The sequence below is a fragment of the Podarcis bocagei genome (assembly GCF_964188305.1).
Source record: "Podarcis bocagei genome assembly, chromosome: 1".
Lineage (NCBI taxonomy): Eukaryota > Metazoa > Chordata > Lepidosauria > Squamata > Lacertidae > Podarcis > Podarcis bocagei.
Window position 1 is genome coordinate 126,062,878 of NC_138125.1, and position 21,176 is coordinate 126,084,053.

The window sequence follows — 21,176 nt, forward strand, 5'->3', positions numbered from 1 at the left end:
AACAGGGTTCTTAGAGGCCCTGCACATGGGCATAAATAGTCAGCATTCTCTTATGCAGTCAGGAGTTTTGCTAAGAACAACAATAATATCGGTTGATATTCAATGATGTCTGCCTATTTGTGTAACGGAAATCCACTTCCGTAACAGGACTTCAGGTTTCTTGCTTCCTCCTCCTACGCCAAAGCCGGATTTAGGTTTGATAAGGCCCTAAGCTACTGAAGGCAATGGGGCCCTTTATATGTTCAGCTGTCCTTTGTCAACAACAAATTGTTACTGTTTTTTTGTGTTGAATATATGCTATATGGTAATTTGTGGACTTAATAGGTATCTAAAACCACAAAACACTGTTGCTGTATGTAGGTTTTATTTTATTTGTTTTTTATCTTATATTTTGGAAATGTACTTCCAGGTTTTTTTTGGGGGGGGGCCAAGAGAGTGGGGCCCTAAGTTATAGTTTGTTTAGCTTGCACATAAATCCAGCACTGCTCCTACTGTACCTCCCCTCTAGACAACAAAATCTGTTCTGGAGGGTCCCAAAGTGCTCTGGAGCAGATTCGGGGAGGCAGATACAGGGGGTGGAGACAGGACAGAGGAGGAGACCTGTTGGGTCTCCTATAGCAACAACAACGTTTTATGTTAAAATTAAGATATCAATATATGGCTATGCTACGTTTTATCAATGAAGAATGATGACGATGGTAATGGAACTCTGATTTTGCTGTTAGCATCTAATCGTTTTAAAACTGATCCCTTGAAACTGTAGAGAGACCAAATTTAAGGATGCCACGTAGTTCAGACTGGAGAACTTCAGGATTAGCTAGCTGAAGCGTGAAGGTTCACATATGACATGCAAAGAAGTGCATGTTTGGGAGAGTCTGGTTACCTGGGGCTCTGGATGCATCATGCAAAGGATGAATCATGTATTTACACTGTAATTACTTCTCCACCTCTCCCCTTCCTCCTCTTCCTTCAGGTAAGCAGCAGTGATGTACTTGCTGAGAATTTAGCATCCTACCTCCACCCCATGCAGTGAGCACCTTCTGGCTAGGCATTCAAAGTCCAAACCAACACCTTGGCTTGAGTCTAGGAGCAAATGTCATGTATGAATGTTAGGTCCAAAGAAGACGACGAATTCGCAAAGCATGGTATGCTGGCAGGCAAAGCGAGAAACTGGTTTTATCAAGGAAAAACGTGTAACTGTGTCCAAAAGAACACTGGTTTTGCTTAATGAAAGCAAAAAAAAACCCTGATGCAAAAATCCCCTGATAAAAACAGGATGGAACTGGCGATGAACAACGGTACAGTGGTACCTCGGGTTACATACGCTTCAAGTTACAGACTCCGCTAACCCAGAAATATAACCTCGGGTTAAGAACTTTGCTTCAGGATGAGAACAGAAATTGTGTGGCAGCTGTGCAGCAGCAGCGGGAGGCCCCATTAGCTTCAGGTTAAGAACAGTTTCAGGTTAAGAACGGACCTCCAGAACGAATTAAGTACTTAACCTGAGGTACCACTGTAATAAATATCCTCTGAAAAGAACAAAGACAAGGAGGAACTGGCGGTGGACCACGGATGGATGATAAAGGTTTGAAACACATTGTACGTATTTCTGAGGTACAACAGCAAAGATGACATGGTGGTCCAGAAGGAGAGTGGTGGAAGCTCAGTCGTTCTAAAAGCCAGCCCATAGATGTCAAGGGGGAAGAAAACTATAAAAAGGGCACTCTGCTTACCCTCAGTGTCGCCGGGACCAGCGCTACAACCCAACCCCCACAGCTCTTACGTGAGGCTTGATCAACCCACGTGAAGGGCCTTGTGTGAGTATTTGTGTGAGTGCGCGAGTGTTTGAAACTCTTGGAAAAAGGTAACGGTAAAGGTACCCCTGACTGATAGGTCCAGTCGCGGACGTTTCTGGAGTTGTGGCGCTCAGCTCGCTTTACTGGCTGAGGGAGCTGGTGTTTGTCCGCAGACAGCTTCTGGGTCATATGGCCAGCATGACTAAGCCACTTCTGGCGAACCAGAGCAGCAGCACACAGAAACCCCGGTTACCTTACCGCCGGAGCGGTACCTATTTATCTACTTGCACTAGTGTGCTTTCGAACTGCTAGGTTGGCAGGTGCTGGGATCGAACAATGGGAGCTCACCCCGTCGTGGGGATTTGAACCACTGACCTTCTGATCGGCAAGCCCTAGGCTCTGTGGTTTAGACCACAGCGCCACCCGTGTCCCTAACCTCTTGGTACCAATGTATTAATGTATACTTGACTATATGAAATAAATGTTACATAAATGTTACATGAAAGGTGTGTGAACCCAGATCTGGTCTCCAACGTGTCTTATTGAAAGCCCTATAGCATACGGAATATCACTGGCCACCTAAACCATGCAAGTGTTTCAGAGCACACCAGTTTCGTTCTCCCCAACTCCTGCTTCTCAATGCACAGGCAATAGCATTCTTCTACCAAGCTGACATGGCTGCGGTGACTTGATCCTTGCGCTATGTAAACGAGCAAACATTCTCCTCTAGAGGTTTCTGTCACTGGTAAGACAGTCTATTATTCCCCTGCAGGAAATTTAGGGCGAGTGTAAGTAGAAGTGCTTTTAGAACTCCAAGTGCAGCAAAATATTTGGTTAGAGTTTGACTTTCCTGCCTCGGAGATTGTAGAAGAACTGCTACATTGAACCCTCGTGAGAATTAGAGGATGAACAACAACACAGGAAAACAAAACTCGGTCTGCAAGCCAAAAGAAATTCAAGTGCTTTTCAAGAGTCTCTGCTTTGCTTATATGCTGTAGGCAAGGGCACTTGCTGCCCCTGAGCGTCAGAAGTCAAGTTTGTAATTCTTTTCCTGCCAAATTATCCGCCATACTGTATTCCCTTGTGCCAAGTTGTTATTTTTTGCAATTGCTGTCAACGCATCAAGAAAGAGAAGGGAGGATCCTATTGTTAGAGCTTTATACAGAGGATCAAATTGCAGTTAGAAGTTGAAAAATAACAACAGACTTGGCAAGCTGTGGTGATTTTGAAGCCTCAAAGGTGAGCTCATGTTTGCCTAAGCTTAGTCGGAGGGCCAAATTAAACTTACAAGTCACATTTCAACTTTTGGACATACCCATTTGTTTACTACCCAGATAATATTTCTGAGAATCCCTCTTCTTCATGACAAGCAGCTGCTTTTGGGGGGGGGGGTTAAAATTCAAATAAACCACCAATTTCAAAGAACCCCTCTTTTTTAAAACACACAATTCTTCGTTTCCTTCTAGTCATACACCAAAATGGAGATGGCAACCTTTTTAGTTTTCCTGTCTTGTTCTCAAACACACCTGGTCCTCTGTGGATGCTATGAAGCTGATATTTGAGCCAAACACAACCTAAGAAAAGGGTTTACCAAGGTTGGTGGCAGTCTACGGGTTCCTAGCCTAAGATGCAAAACTTAGACTAAATTATGAATTATACTTGAGGATGTTTCTGTGACCTTATCTGTCTTACGTTTCTATATCCAGATCTGGTAAAAAAAGTTGTGACAATTGCTGTATGCAGCTGATTTTTACTCAGAGTAGACCCACTGTAATTAAAAACCATGACTAATTTAGATCCATTAATTTCAACGGGTCTACTCGGAGTAAAGGTTTGTGGAATATAACCCTTTGGGTGCTATTCCAGAAAGTCATGCTCCGAGTAGACCCACTGAAATCAATTGACTTAAATTACACAATTCCACTTATTTCAATGGGTCTTCCTTGAGCATGACTAACATTGGATATCATCCAATAAGGAGACAAATTAGATTTTATAAGTAATTAAACTAGAAAATATACTTGGAACCTATATTTGCTGCATAGGAAGAATATATGTATGCATTTGGCATGAAGTGTGGGATATGAATAAAAATTAATAATCATAATCATCTTGAAAATTATTATTTAAAAATCCCTCCCACTGCATTGTGTTTGGCTGCTGCTGACTTGCTAAACTTGATCTTGGTCAGTTGTGTGGCTTTATTTTATGAGCTTATTAAAATGTGTGCTTCTTTTAACTTTTCTGACCTGTCTTCATCACAATCAGCGCTGCTTCCGTTCTACTGCAGTTCTATTTCCACCAAATACTGTGTTATCCATCTCACTGTCTTCTACCTAATGTAATATAAGTAATTATTTGCATAATTTACATAAGTGGCGAATTAAATTAATGATGTCATTATTTCCACCACTTTCGTTTCAATGCAGAGACCATTTCAATTCAATTTAAATGGGCGGGAGAGAGATTATGTATTTTTCACAGACTGAGTAGTATTCAGTGGATTGAACTTTGTTCCACATAATGGGACGACTAAAGGAATACCAGAAATTTCTGCTCCTATTACAATTCTCCAATATTCCTAAACTCAGGTCAGTTGTGCATACAGAACTGCAACCTCACTCACCTTCTGGAGAGACAAGTGGGTCAGGGTTTTTAGAAGGAATAATAATAATAATAATAATAATAATAATAATAATAATAATAATTTTAATATTTATACCCCACCCATAAAGAGAAATAAAAAACTTCACAGCAGCCGACCAAGGCCTGCCTCAACCACTTCTGTTTTATTTGCTATATTTTCCAAGCATACCTCATGCCACCTCAAACTTCCCTCTTGCATTTGAAATGCCATAATCCTTGTTCCTCTCATAGAATATGCATTGCCTCGGCACATGCTTTCTCTTCATTGCTCTGAAGATTGGGGTTTCTTTCTTTTAAAAATAAAAAATAAAAAGGCAGAAATGGTAGGTCAGTAGGGGCAAACAAAACAATACATACTTATGCGCTGAGATTCATAATGGAAGATTTCTTGTTAAGTAGGTAATCGTTTTTTATGATGTGGTAAAACTGCAATGTGAACAACAGGAATGCCATTGGAGCAGAACTTCGGAAGGAACAAACAAAGCTGCTGTTGAATAATTGTTATTGTTCAGGAACACTGGGGCATGTGCTCTTCTGCGGCAAAATCGCTCCGAACCACACTTGTGTAGCATGTTTTATGTGCCATAGCAAATGGTTTTCTAAATGAGTTTCCTTTTCCCCCCAATTTCCTTAGACAGCATCTAATTATCCTAAATGCCTCTGTTTATTTACAAAATGCTCAGAGTAGTGGCTGGGCTTGATATGGCTCCCAAACCAGCAGTCTGTTTAATTCAGCAGAGGACAGAGAACTGTGCCTGCCACTTCTATCGCTGCTGCAATGGCAGTGTGGGGAAGCAGAGAGGAGAGAAAAAACAAAACCCCCTCTCCTTTCTGTACTTCTGACAAAGCATGGGCAACTAAACCAGAGAGCAGGCCTTGCCAGCTGGCTTTTGTTCACCATTTCCTTTCCCTCTCTCCAGATCTGACTTGCTCTTCCTGTAAACCAAGCCTGCACATTTTTCTTCTAAGCCAAATGCAGTCCATCAACCATGTGGCAGACAGCTTAGATAACACAGTGAGCAATTCAGTAAACTTCCTGGTTTTCATGCCTATCCAGAACAGCAAAAACAGGAAATTTGGCAAGCCCCTGGAAGGCCACAGGACATAGGTGTTTGACTGCACTCAGACTGGTAGGTCACAGGCAGACCCTCCAATTGTTCCCATTTTCCAACGACAGTCCTGGATTTACAGAAGCCGTCCTGGTTTCTGGTTTGATTCCAGAATGTCCTGCTTTTCCTGAGGATGTCCTTATTTTCATTGGAGAAATGTTGGTAGGGCGTCCCTATTTCATCAGAGAAATGTTGGAGTGTATGCATAAGAAATGCAAGAAGTCCTCTGTACAGCAAAGTGAAACGGGAACAACATCACCTATTAGTAGCCAAAGAAAATATATAGACAATTAACTTCAGTGTCACCTCCTGGCAAATAGAAGGGGAAGAAATGGAGGCAGTGAGAGATTTTACTTTCTTGGGCTCCAGGATCACTGCAGATGGTGACAGCAGCCACGAAATTAAAAGACGCCTGCTTCTTGGGAGAAAAGCAATGACAAACCTAGACAGCATCTTAAAAAGTAGAGACATCACCTTGCCAACAAAGGTCCATATAGTTAAAGCTATGGTTTTCCCAGTAGTGATGTATGGAAGTGAGAGCTGGACCATAAAGAAGTCTGATCGCCGAAGAATTGATGCTTTTGGATTATGGTGCTGGAGGAGACTCTTGAGAGTCCCATGGACTGCAAGAATATCAAACCTATCCATTCTGAAGGAAATCAGCCCTGGGTGCTCACTGGAAGGACAGATCGTGAAGCTGAGGCTCCAATACTTTGGCCAATACTTCCTCCAATACTTCATGAGAAGAGAAGACTCCCTGGAAAAGACCCTAATGCTGGGAAAGATGGAGGGCACAAGGAGAAGGGCACGACAGAGGACAAGATGGTTGGATGGTGTTCTCAAAGATACCAGCATGAGGTTGACCAAACTGAGGGAGGCAATGGAAGACAGGAGTGCCTGGCGTGCTCTGGTCCATGGGGTCACGAAGAGTCAGACACGACTAAACGACTAAACAACAACAACAACTTCTCTGGAGTTCAACTCATTCTAATGTAAGAATGGGACTACAGCTCCTCTCATTCATGAACATTGGCCATGCTGGCTGAGACTGATGGGAGCTGGCAGTGGTGTAGCATGGGGGGGCACAGAGGCAGTTGCCCCAGGTGCAAAATTGTTAAGGACACAAAATCTCAGCACCCGGTGCTGCCTTAAGACAGCTGTGTGCTTCTGTCACTGGGCTCTGTTGAAAATGTCTTCTCCATGTGAACCAAGAAGTGACCTCTCCAGACAATGGAACAACTCCTCTTATCTCTGCACCTGCGATCCCCTGGGTGACACAGATGCCATTAGGCAGTTGAATGTGCATGCATACTCCATCTGTTTCCCTCCTTCCCATCGACCCCCTGGGCAGCCCTGGGCACCAGCAACCCGTTCTACGCTAACTGGGAGCTGGAGTCCAATGGCGTTTGGAGGCCCAATGATAGCTCCATCCCTGCAACTGACTGAAGCCATGACCCTGGAGAACTGATGAGTTAATGGGTTGCTAAAGAAACTTTAATGGGCTTTAACTCTATACAGTGGTGCCCCGCAAGACGAACGCCTCGCAAGACGGAAAACCCGCTAGACGAAAGGGTTTTCCGTTTTGGAGGCGCTTCGCAAAACGAATTGCCCTATGGGGTTGCTTCGCAAGACGAAAAAATCTTGCGCGTCCCCTTTTTCGCTCCCCCCCCTTTTCCTAAGCCGCCTATCAGCTGTTCCGCTGAAAAACCCGCTTAACAGCTGATCACGGAAAGCCGCTAGACCGCTGTAGCGCTAATCAATGGGCTTGCTTCGCAAGACGAAAAAATCGCTAGACGGCGAGAATCGCGGAACGGATTCTTTTCGTCTTGCGAGGCACCACTGTACTATAAATGGGAAAAGGTCATATTTTGGGGGCCTCCAAGTGTTTTGAGCTGCTTGACAAATTGGGAAAATAATTTTAGCTGATAGTCGAGGGTTCCAATCAAAGGTGACTCTGGTGACAACCTTGTTGGAAAGAAACAACAGCCTGTAGTTTGGAAAGGATTTGATGGAACTTCATTGGGATTACATACTATCAAGGATTTTGAACCTCGCTTCCTGTTATTTTATATTGAACTTCCTTCTTATTATCAGATGATGGTAGCATTCTACTCCAGAGTTATCTGCATATTTATTTCTTAAGTTGAAGCATAGGAAAGCATCTCTTTCCAATGCAGGGACAAGAGGCATTGTAGGTGCTAACAATTGTAGGAGTTGTAGAACTTAGCAAAAGCATTCACAGAAATCTCTAGTGGCACTGATTGTGCCAGAACCTCTCCTCACACAGAAAAGATATATGTGCTGAGGTGGTTCATCCCATTTCACCATGTGATGAGAAATGGGAAAGTGCCCGTTCTGCTGCCCCTCCAAAGCCTTGCTCACCAGGATCACCTGGTGATGGCTTCCGGTGAAATCTAGCTAGAAGCCGCTGCTTCTCCTCACCTCTCCTGTGGTGGTGGAGTGGCTGTCCATGGGGACACTGCCCCATAGCATTCTGCCACCTGAGGCAACTGCCTTCGTCCACTTCATGGCTATGTACAGGGCTATTTTTCCAGAAAAAGAGGTGCCAGAACCCACCATGAATGTCTCCCTTGTTCTCTTATAATGGCAATGATGCCCACCTGAGAGGTGCTGGAATTGAGTTCCGGTGAGTTCCAACTGGAAGGGGAAAAGAGCCCTGGCTATGTACACCATAACTGCTACACCACAGTGGCTCTCTTCAAAGGAACTCTATCCAGATCTACTTAAGCCACATGCTGTCCATTATGTAATAATCGGGAGCTGTCTGTTATCTCTTGCTTCCTGTGCCATTTGCTGTAAAATAAAGACAGAACTACGGGACGTGGGTGGCGCTGTGGGTTAAACCACAGAGCCTAGGGCTTGCTGATCAGAAGGTCGGCGGTTCGAATCCCCATGATGGGGTGAGCTCCCATTGCTCAGTCCCAGCTCCTGCCAACCTAGCAGTTCGAAAGCACGTCAAAGTGCTTAGTAGATAAATAGGTACCGCTCTGATGGGAAGGTAAACGGCGTTTCCGTGCGCTGCTCTGGTTCTCCAGAAGCGGCTTAGTCATGCTGGCCACATGACCCGGAAGCTGTACGCCGGCTTCCTCGGCCAATAAAACGAGATGAGCACCGCAACCCCAGAGTCGGTCATGACTGGACCTAATGGTCAGGGGTCCCTTTACCTTTAAAGACAGAACTATGTCCTCCATCTTTCAGGGAGATTTGTCCAGTATTCTCTTTTAGCTGTTACTGCTGCAACTTTCCTTCTAAATATTCCACTAGATGACATTTACACTTGAGAGTCCTGAAAACCCATAGCTGATCTGTGATATTCACAAAGCTCCAGCATGTCAATGATGGATGTTACTTCTGTTTGATTAGGAACAGCTAGAGATGTCCCTAGCAATAAACAAACATTTAAGAGGAACTTGATTACTGTCAGCTTTCATTAGGCTTCTACCAATAACTTTTTTAGTCCTTCCTATTCAGCACATCACTGTTTTTGTTTTGCTGGGTGTGGAGTTGATCACACGGCAACAAATCCTTTACAACCAACACACATCACTTGCATGGGGTCCTAGTCTATGCAATTTTATCAGGGCAGGGAGATTGGTCCCTGTAACAGGATGGGAGTCACCTGACTATAACTCAGCATGTTTTGAACATTCACTGTTGTTACAAATAGTATAATCTGGTTTGGAATGACCACTAGACAACAACACAGAAATAAGGCATGATTATGCCCATATCAGATTGCTAACACCAGGGTGAACAGTGCAACACAGTCAGAGTTAAGCATGCTTAGCCACTTGAGGTAATAATTTACATCACTTTCTCCACAGTTCTAAAAATTATTCACAATTCAGCACTATGCCTCTCTCACCTTCAAGCTGGACCATACCCAGGAAGATGTGCAGGCCGACTGGCCAATCGGAGAGGGAAGGAAGCCAGGCTTTATAAGCTAGCTCATGTGGACATGCTGCGGTACCCTTCATTCAGCTTCTCCTTCTTTTTATGCTCCTCTGAGAGGGGCCCTTCCTGAATCTCAGAGAGGGTGATCAACCTTCCTTCTTCTGAATGCTTAGCAACAGCGACTGAGTGTTTAAGCATCCCTTGCAATTGTGCCTGCCAAGTGCCAGAGCATTAGCACTGCCTCCACACTTTGTGTTCTAACTTTCTTCAGAAATGTCTCATCAATGTCTCATCAACTTCCATTTTAAAAGGAACCAATACATGTGCAACCCCTCTACCCACTGATGGCGCTGTACCCCAAGTCTTTTTTTTAAATGTATTTTTATTAAAGATTTTCTTGGTTTACAAAAGTATGTGCAATGTCTCTCTCTCTCTTTTTCAAGTAACATTTTTTACAGATCAGTTTCATTTGTTGAGATATTAGGAAGAAAAGGGGTAAGAGGTGGAGGGGGGAAAGGTGAGTGGCAATGTTTCTATTTTACTTAATATATGTGGGGTTTTGTGTCAGATCAACAAAAAGAAAAGAACTTACTCTGAAACTCACCTACAGGTGGTACCTAACACCAAGAAAACTAGCATTAATACGCCCAGGAACCTCACCAAAATGCTGGAGAAGGTGCACCTCCACAGGCACATACCTCCACATGTGGTGAACAACAGCCATAAGAGAAATATGTAAAATAACTAAGCAAGTATTAGAAATTACCCCAGAATTGGCCCTACTAAACATCTTCCAAGAAAATAATGCCCATTTACACGACAAAGAACTCATAACCCACCTACTTTCAGCAGCCAGAAACATCATAACCAGACACTGGAGAGACCTGTCAGGAGTAAGCATGGACCAATGGTACCAAATAGTATGGGAAACAGCCTTACTAGAAAAATTAACCAATAAACTGAAACTGACATGGGGACAAATGGAAGAAGACGCCTTCACCCAGGTATGACTCCCTTTTATCACATACACAGCCCAACAAGACAACGACAAGAATCCATCAACAGCATACAAATCAATCTGGCTAACCTGATCCAAAAGCACCCACCTACCCCACTCACACATGAAAACAAAGTTCACCACAGTCAATCACAAACAACCAACCACACCCTTGGCCCACCTCAACCTCTCTCACCACCAAAGGAACACAAGTGAATAGCAGAGAACCTGCACAAGCAACACTGTACCCCAAGTCTCATCTGTGAGCGAGGCATTTAGAGGGCAGGGTCTTTTCTGTGGTGAAGCCATAATTATGGAACACTCTCCCTAAAGATCCCTGCCATGTGTTCCCTTTGCTAACCTTTGGAATGTTAATTAAAACTTAACCTATTTGGCCAGGCATTTGAGGAGAACTCATGTTTCACCTTTTCTGTTTCAGAGTTTATATTTTAAGAAATGTTTATCGCAGGAGGCTCCTTTGAAGGTGCACTGTTAGGCATGAGCAACCAGCTGATTATCAGGGCTTGCAAAGCAACAGAGCTTTACAGGTACTGCCAATCAGCTGATCGGTCATGCCTGCAAACCCAGCTTTGCTGCATCTTTATCCCCCCAGACCTTATATTGAATATTACTATCCCCTACTTCACCAAAGCTTTATTAGGCAATACAAGTATAGGCCATCATAAAACACCCATATAGAAAAAATTAAAATATATACAAATAAACAGCCATGTAAAAATATGCAATAATGAGGATTTTCATTGGAGTTTCTTCTTGCTAAATAGTGCCATTCACCACACCGGGAGATACTATTGGTAAAAACTCAGTCACCCTTGCAGTCACTTCCGGGTTATTGTCAGACAGCTAGAATCTGATATTTTCATTGTGCTGCGATATTAGACTACCCCAAAAAGTGGACAGCACGCGTTTGTGTAGCTGGTTGTACAATGGATTGTAGAAAAGAGTATGTTCTACATTGTCCGGCACATTCAAAGAACATCCGCAATATCTATCTTTTCTGGGGGTGTTTGAATATCGGCCCTTGACAAAAGCTGAGGGGAAAACGTTCAGTCAGGCTAACATAAAGGCCCTGCACTGGACTGGAATTGTTAATTTTGTGATATAAGTGACCCTGTTATCTGTTGTATTTAAACCATAGAACTTGGCGGTGCACATTTTATTTACAGCTGACTCAACGTTTTGTTTTTCCATGTCCCTTAATCTGATTTGAATATTGCGATAAATATATCGCTCAGTTGAATTCTGCAAGAGTTCCAGGTCAATACCAATAGATCTGTTTTTGCTATGTAAGAGTGGATTTATAAGAGTCCTTATGTAAGTCAGAGAGGAGACTTGAAGGCTGGCAACGAAAATGGCAATGCAACCAGTATTTTATAGTGCTAGCTCCCATTCCATCATTTGTATACCTAGTTTCTTGAGATGCACCTTGGCGTTCTCAAGTTCAATCTAGTATGAGATGATCTGTGCAGAAGTAGATATACACACGATGGGAAAATATATATTACTGTGCATCCAGTATAGAGCAGGTGGGATGGCTTGCATTCCCATGAGCTAAATGAGGAGGTCTTTAAATGAACTGGTTAACTGTTGAGCTACGATGTTACGTTGCAGTGATACGGTGTCTTTCTGCTTTGCAAGAAGGCTATTGCGCTATTACTGTATTAGTTCTTATCCCTTTATTATCTTTTTAGTTGCCTCATGCCCAAGGCTCTAGGTGGCATTTAAATTGCCAGCTTTCCGTGACGTGCTTTGAGCACCACATATTTGTGGGAAATGCAGTATATAAATAAACTGACTAGGGCTATGTATTCCCTCACACAACACACAAACTTCACAAGCCCAATTATAATGATATAGGATCTTCATTGTTCTGACAGCTTCCTGTGGCACCTGGGCATGTTTTTGTTCTGTCTCATTAGCTCCTCGGTTTTTGTCTCCCTGAGGAGAAGCTGGAGTCATGATGTATCAGATGATACTGATATAACTGGTATTCCCAAACAAAGATATATATGCAATATCTCTTCCAGCCATATATTTTATGTAGCACCTAAAACAACTTATGCAGATTATTTCCCATTTAGACTATAGCCTTACTAATGCTTTTCTTTCAAGATAAATAATAATAAGGCCCCATATCCACTGTATATTTAAAGCATTATTATAAGCAGTCATAGAATCATAGAATCATAGAATCATAGAGTTGGAAGAGACCACAAGGGCCATCGAGTCCAACCCCCTGCCAAGCAGGAAACACCATCAGAGCACTCCTGACATATGGTTGTCAAGCCTCTGCTTAAAGACCTCCAAAGAAGGAGACTCCACCACACTCCTTGGCAGCAAATTCCACTGCCGAACAGCTCTTACTGTCAGGAAGTTCTTCCTAATGTTTAGGTGGAATCTTCTTTCTTGTAGTTTGGATCCATTGCTCCGTGTCCGCTTCTCTGGAGCAGCAGAAAACAACCTTTCTCCCTCCTCTATGTGACATCCTTTTATATATTTGAACATGGCTATCATATCACCCCTTAACCTCCTCTTCTCCAGGCTAAACATGCCCAGCTCCCTTAGCCGTTCCTCATAAGGCATCGTTTCCAGGCCTTGGACCATTTTGGTTGCCCTCCTCTGGACACGTTCCAGTTTGTCAGTGTCCTTCTTGAATTGTGGTGCCCAGAACTGGACACAGTACTCCAGGTGAGGTCTGACCAGAGCAGAATACAGTGGCACTATTACTTCCCTTGATCTAGATGCTATACTCCTATTGATGCAGCCCAGAATTGCATTGGCTTTTTTAGCTGCCGCGTCACACTGTTGGCTCATGTCAAGTTTGTGGTCAACCAAGACTCCTAGATCCTTTTCACATGTACTGCTCTCAAGCCAGGTGTCACCCATCTTGTATTTGTGCCTCTCATTTTTTTTGCCCAAGTGCAATACTTTACATTTCTCCCTGTTAAAATTCATCTTGTTTGTTTTGGCCCAGTTCTCTAATCTGTCAAGGTCGTTTTGAAGTGTGATCCTGTCCTCTGGGGTGTTAGCCACCCCTCCCAGTTTGGTGTCATCTGCAAATTTGATCAGGATGCCCTTGAGTCCATCATCCAAGTCGTTGATAAAGATGTTGAATAAGACCGGGCCCAAGACAGAACCCTGTGGCACCCCACTAGTCACTCTTCTCCAGGATGAAGAGGAACCATTGATGAGCACTCTTTGGGTTCGGTCAGTCAGCCAGTTACAAATCCACTGAGTCGTAGCATAGTCAAGACCGCATTTTACCAGTTTCTTTACAAGAATATAATGGGGCACCTTGTCAAATGCCTTGCTGAAATCAAGGTAGGCTACATCCACTGCGTTCCCTTCATCTACCAGGCTTGTAATTCTGTCAAAAAACGAGATCAGGTTAGTCTGACATGACTTATTTTTCAGAAATCCATGCTGACTATTGGTGATCACAGCATTCCTTTCTAGGTGCGCACAGACTGTTTGCTTAATGATCTGCTCCAGAATCTTCCCTGGTATTGATGTCAGACTGACTGGGCGGTAATTATTTGGGTCCTCTCTTTTCCCCTTTTTGAAAATAGGGACAACATTTGCCCTCCTCCAGTCTGCCGGGACTTCGCCTGTTCTCCAGGAATTCTCAAAGATGACTGCCAGTGGTTCTGAGATCACATCTGCCAGTTCTTTTAATACTCTTGGATGCAGTTCATCTGGCCCTGGAGACTTGAATACATCTAAACTGGCCAAGTATTCTTGTACTATCTCCTTAGTTATTCTGGGCTGTGTTTCCTTTGCTGAATCATTTGCTCCAAATTCTTCAGGTCGGACATTGTTTTCCTTATCGGAGAAGACTGAGGCAAAGAAGGCATTGAGGAGTTCAGCCCTTTCTGTGTCCCCTGTTTGCATTTCACCATCTTCTCCTCTGAGTGACCCCACTGTTTCTTTGTTCTTCCTTTTGCTACGAACATACCCATAGAAGCCTTTTTTGTTGCTTTTAACCTCTCTAGCAAGCCTGAGTTCATTCTGTGCTTTAGCTCTTCTGACTTTGTGTCTACATGTGCTGGCTATTTGTTTGAATTCCTCTTTGGTGGTTTCCCCCCTTTTCCATTTTTTGTACACATCCTTTTTTAATCTTAACTCAGTTAAAAGTTCTTTAGATAGCCACCCTGGCTTCTTTAGGCACCTTCCATGTTTCCGTCTCATTGGTATTGCCTGAAGTTGTGCTTTTACTATCTCCCTCTTAACAAACTCCCAGCCATCATGAACTCCCTTTCCTTTTAGTATTACTGTCCATGGGATCTCACCCAGCACTTCCCTAAGTTTTATGAAGTCGGCTTTCTTAAAGTCAAGAAATTGAGTCCTAGTATGCTTGGCTGCTCCTTTCCGCTGTATAGTAAACTTCAGAAGAGCATGATCACTCGCGCCTAATGATCCTTCCACTTCTACCCCACTAATCAGGTCATCAACATTGGTTAGGACCAGATCTAAAATGGCTGTTCCTCTTGTTGCTTCTCCCACCTTCTGGACAATGAAGTTGTCTGCAAGGCCAGTGAGGAATCTGTTTGACCTTATGCTCTTGGCTGAGTTTGACATCCAACAAATGTCCGGGTAATTGAAGTCCCCCATTACTACTATCTCCCTTCCTTTTGCATACTTGGCCATCTGTTCCAGGAAGGCATCATCTATGTCCTCCGTTTGGCTTGGGGATCTATAGTAAACTCCCACAATGAGGTCTCTGTTATTCTTCTCTCCCTTAATTTTGACCCAAATGCTCTCACTTTGGCTTTGAGGTTCTAAATCTTGGATCTCTTCACAGGTATACACATCCCTGACATATAACGCCACTCCTCCTCCTTTCTTGTCTGGTCTGTTTCTCTGAAATAGATTGTATCCCCCCATTATTACATTCCAATCGTGGGACTTATCCCACCAGGTTTCAGTGATGCCTATTATGTCATATTTAGTTTGCTGTACCAAGAGCTCAAGCTCATCTTGTTTATTTCCCATGCTTTGCGCATTAGTGTACAGACATTGAAGTCCATTAATCATTCCCCCGTGTCTCTTATTTAAGGATTTTTTCCTCCCACCACTAGGTCTGTGTGCTGTTTGCTCCATTTGGTCTATGACATTTGGATGATCATCTTCATCAGTTGATAGACTCCTACCTTCAGGAGCACTGTCTCCCTCCCCCACATTAGTCAGTTTAAAGCCCTCCTGATGAGGTTTCTGAGATTTTTGGCAAAAACGTTCCTCCCAACCGTTGTGAGGTGCAGCCCATCGCTTGCCAGAAGTCCATCTTCAAGAAACTGCAGTCCGTGATCTAAGAATCCAAACCGTTCCTGTTTACACCATTTGCGAAGCCAGCTGTTCACTTCCACTATTTTTCCTTCTCTCCCTGGGCCACGTCGTTCAACTGGGAGGACAGATGAGATGACAATTTGTGCATTTAATTGCTTCAATTTCCTGCCCAGAGCCTCGTAGTCTCTTTTGATCTTCTGGAGGCTATTGCTTGCAGTGTCATTGGTTCCCACATGAACCAAGAGGAAGGGGTATTTGTCAGTGGGTTTTATGATTCCTTGCAGACGTTCAGTTACATCTTGGATCTTAGCCCCGGGGAGACAGCACACTTCCCGAGACATCTTGTCAGGCCCACAAATCACTGCTTCTGTTCCCCTCAGTAGGGAATCCCCTATCACCACTACACGCCTCCTCTTAGGTTTGGTCGGGGTTCTTCCATGAGCTGTCCGTTCCAAGGTCGCCTGCACATTCCCTGAGGACTGACTTTGCTGCTCGTCTTCATTTACCTGATCGACCGAAATGAGGGAGACATCCTCAAATGGAGTCTGCTCTTCGTCTTCCAGGCTAGGGGAGAGGACCTCGAAGCGATTGTGTATTTCTAAACAATCAGAACGAACTCGGGGCCTCCTACTTCTCTGAGTCACGTTTCTCCATATATCTGGCTCCTGTGTTGGTGAACTAGCCTCCTTCTCAGGGGAGTCCCCTGTCTCCTCCTCGATGGAGACGGTGTGGTCTGATGCTTCCAAGAAGAGCTCCAGCTCTCTAATTCTTTGGAGCGTAGCTACACGTTCCTCCAGTTGCTGGACTTTGTCTTTTAAGATGGCAATCAACATGCAATTGCTGCAGGTAAAGCTGCCTGCAACCTTTGGCAAGATGGCAAACATTGCGCAGGAACTGCAGGCGACAGCAGCTGTTTCCTCCCCCTCCATCTTGAGAATGTGCCGTTGGGGGTGGCTGCAGCGGTCCTCCTTCATAAAAAGCGTGAAGACAGGACAAATAATTTCCCCACAAAAAACCTAGGTCTCCCCCAACAAACGTTTGAAACTAGCTCCCCTAAATCTAAAAGATGGATCAAACTGCCCTGCAGTTTGACTGTCATGGGTTCACCCCAAGGAATCCTGGGAGTTTTAGTTTCTGGAGTTGTTTGACAGTCAATCTCTCTTCCTGGGGAGTTCTGAAAATTGTAAATCTGTGAGGGGTATAGGTGTCTTCTAACAATTCCCAACACACTTAAATGATGGTTACTAACTTTGTAATAGTTTCAGCTTTGCAAATAAATAGCATTCATTCAATCAGTTAATAACTTCATGTTACTAAGGTAACATGAAGAAATAACTACATGGTTGTGTGAGTTTGTTTGTGCGTGTGCAAAGAAAACACCCAATTGTGTTTCAAATTTTGCTTTAGTCAAAATTTTGATGGTTGCGTGTCGAGGTCCCCAGGTCCACCCCAATAACTCACACATCACACAGAATTTTTTGTTTAAGGTTTTTGGCATAATTTTGGCCACAACTTTATTAAAATACAAATTTGTGAGTGGTTGCTTAGGCATTGGTTACGACTATCTGCCCCCACCATGGGGGACAGACTGACATTCCGCACAATGCGAAAGTCAGAATGGGGGAATACACTTGGGGGTTACGCGGAGCAGGGAATCTGCCCTCACCCCAAATGCAACCAGGAGCTCATTGCTATGGCCCGAGCCCCCTTGACAGAGTGGACAAGCAATAGTTAGCCCCCAATTCCTTTAACGGAATCCCTTGCAGCAGCAGCATTAGAGGGGCAGGCACAGCCAATCCATGCCCCTCAACCAACCAAACCATAAACCAATGCCTAACCGCAACCTTACAAGTTGTGACGATTTGCTACGCAGTAGGCAAAAACCAAATGGCCCCAGCCAATCAGCCAGATGGACAAAATTCCTACCAGGCCCCCGCTCCAAAGCAGACGACCCCATGACAGGCATAGCAAGGTCAAAGCGAACAACCCTATTCTAGGGAGGGAGGGACGGGCAATCCGCTGCACGGGCGAAAAGAGGAAGCCCTAGCCTCGTGCAAGGAGTTTTAGCATTTCTGGCTGTCAATCAATAAATGGTAACATTAATTTCTTCCCAACAACAAGGGAAGACCCAATCACATCAGTGGCCAACGATCAGTTAGCCTGCCCCCAACTTTGGAGTGTCCTGGCGGCCCCCACCGCAACACGTGCTCTCCATGAAGGAGAACACGCTTTCTCGTCTGTCTGGAGGCAATGTGCAACAAATATGATAGAAGGAATGCCTTTATGTTTCCAGCCTTGTACCTAATGAACAGATTTCTGCTTCCTGTGCTTTATAGTTAAGGGTACAGATAATCCTTTCCTGCAGGAAACGAAAAGCATTTTTCTACATCTTGCTTTTAAAACTAGTGGGATATTCATTTTGTATAATTCACATAGTTAAACTATGGCATTTGTTACCTCAAGACATAACTTTTAACAGCCATAAAAGGGGGTTAAACAAATTCATGAAGGGTAAAAATATACATGGGCTCAGGGCCACTATATTACCTAATAACACTTGTTGGGGAATGTAGTGGTTGCATATTTTCATTATTCTTTCTTTACAACTACTGTTGATTTTAACCATATTATATGTTTTAAAATACTTGTCTTTAACGTATTTTATTGATAATATTAATGTTTCATTTTGCATTTTTGTGAAGCTTTTAAATGTTGTTGGAGGGTTTTTTCCCCAGTTGAAGAGTATATAATTTTTGGTAAATAAAATAGCTAAAAATAAAACATCTGGAGGACATCAGGTTGGGGAAGGCTGGGTCCAAGCCTTTTTGTAACCTTCAGTTCTTTGTCACATCAATAGTCCCCGTCTGGGGTTATGGCAGAGGCGTCTGAGAACTTCCAGGCTGGCACTGATTCAAGGTGGCCTTGGTTTTGTCCATAAATTATTCTTTCTAGCTGAAGCCCCACATCCACTCTGGATTCCTGTTGGTTAGGATAGGACCAGAAAGTATTCCTCCTTAATTCTTAATTCCCCCATTGTTCTTCTGTTGTTCCTTTCCAGAGTTTATGCTTAAAACTGGGTTCTTATTGCTATAGCAGGTATACAAACACTTCCGTAAAAAGAGAGAGCAAATTTGCATAATCATGACTGCCACTTTTACTGTCGGGATTAGAAGTGGCAAAAGGGTTTATTAATTGAGTTTAGTGTCTCATGGCAGCTGTGAAAATAGCGTCTCACCACTTTACCTGGCTATATTGATTTTAAGACACAGCAAATCTCAAAGAAAAGAAGCACATTGATTTGACAGATGTGAGCAGAAAATAAAGACAGCTCAGTAACAAATGCCCAGTTCAGTTGCTTCCTTTGGATATAAGCAAAGAACATGATTCATCTAGGCCAACTGAGAGAGACGGGAGAGGAGGGCAGCAGCCTTGACTTTTTATATGAAAACTCATACTGGTAGCCCACTAAGAATATGGATGTGCAAAATTCAACACTGGACCTTGATTTAGGGGGTTAGATATCAGCGTTGCTTCTGCTCTTCTTTAGTCACAACACAGTGTAACAGTTTCTCTCAAACAAACAAGCAGTATTTCAGCAAAATCGATAAAATCTCGAGCACAGCTCTTAATATTATGGAACCAACAATTTCAAATCCAGCTTCAAAGTCTTTTTGCACCCCCATTACCTCTCACAGGATCTAGTTGGGTGGTAGCATCCCACAGGATCTTGTGAAGGGGATGTGGGGGCCACACTCATGTGTGCTTGGGGCCGTTTTGTCCCTACCAAACACCCCAGCCACCCACTCTTGGTGTTAGAATCTCACCAGGCTATTTGGGTCACCAGTTGACAGGGCCAGAAATGATTATTATTTTTCTCCCAACCTTAATTGGCCACCCTGGCTGAAGAGTTTTTGTTTGTTTGTTTGTTTTGCATTTCTCTCAGTGACTTAAAGCTTACCTTTTGTTAGTTGATGGTTGGAATTATTTATGTTGGTCTGTTGGAAATGGCACTAGGCAGGAATAACATATTAAGGGTAAATCTTACAAGACACCTTGGGGGGGGGGAATTGCCCATAGTATGTCCTCAGCTTGGGTTAGTCCACGACTTCTCAGGAGGTTGTGGACTACTGGAGGTTTTTAAGCAGAGGTTGGATGGTAATCTGTCAGGGATGCTTTAGTTGAGATTCCTGAAATTCTCTCAGGCTGCCAGACAAGGCTTAACTTGCCCCTCTCTGTAGATAACAGCACAAAGCGAAAGCAGTCTTTTGCAGCAACAGAGAGGTTTATTGAACACAACACAAATACTCAGTGTTCATTCTCACTGTGCAGGTACTCCCAATTGAGTTTCTCCCACTTCCCTCTAGTTAATTCCCTCTTCCCGTCTCCTCACCATGTGACCCCTCCACCACTGGGCCTTCTGAGAGGCTACCCTATCCAGATGCCTGTCTCTCAGGCTCATGGGATGCATGATGTGATGGAGATTCAACCAGATCTCTCTCTTCCTGTTCCTCTCCCCTTGGTCACTCTTTTGCAGCTAGCCCAACTGTCAGTTCCCGAACTGTGTCCTTATGTGAACCATTGCTCTAGGTCGATCCAGAGGAGCTTCAGGATCAGGCCCTTGTGCAGAGGGAAAGGGGGGTTCCTTCAGTCTGATTCCTGACAAATTCAGAGGTTTGGGCTAGATGGACCTCGGTATTCCTTCCAACTCAATAATTCTATGATTCTATTAATTTTATAATAGCCCCAGGTTTTCTTTAACTCCCCGTGCTCTTATAATTTCCCCCATAATCATTTATGCAAAGTGTTATCCATCAAATTTTGCTAAAATAATGATATCCCATCACATTGCTTCACTATCCGAGCTTTAAGCTGATTAGCCACTTTGGCAACATATATTACATTTAAATTTGGAACTGAAGGCCTCCTCTTTTCCTTTCATCAACTGACTTCTTTTTTTGCCCTTGGCCTTGGCTTTTTATTATTCCAAATAGAGTTAGAAATCATTTCTTGTCATTTATTTACTACAGAGTTTAGTATTATAATAGACACATTTTGAAGAAAAGATGATGCTTGCAGCTATCATCATCCTTACTGCAGAGATCCCACCTGAAAACAGGCAAAGATTATTTTTGCCATTCCAACAACAAGGGGAAGTTTTCACAGCTATTTTCATACATATGCATGTTGCATTTCTCCTGATAAGTTTATGCCTCTTTTGGCTTTCATCTCATCCTTCTGCAACCCTCATATTCTGGCTCCTCAACATTGCCAGTCTCCCAACAAGTTACCTCAACGACTAAAATGTGATTAAAAAAAGAACCGTCATGAGAATGCGGAAGGCCTTAAAAGTCAAGAAAGTATTTACATCTTAAACTATGGAATCTGCTAAACTATCTTAAACTATTTGCA

General features: G+C 43.4%; 1 long non-coding RNA gene across 1 annotated transcript; it reads right to left on the reverse strand.

Moving 5' to 3' along the window:
* Positions 1-4,563: 4,563 nt before the first annotated feature.
* Positions 4,564-8,958, reverse strand: LOC308582331. The gene is made up of 2 exons (XR_014005628.1): positions 8,737-8,958; positions 4,564-4,732 (listed from the first exon to the last, which is right to left on the reverse strand). It is a non-coding gene; the product is annotated as an uncharacterized lncRNA (long non-coding RNA).
* Between the last annotated feature and the right edge of the window lie 12,218 nt (positions 8,959-21,176).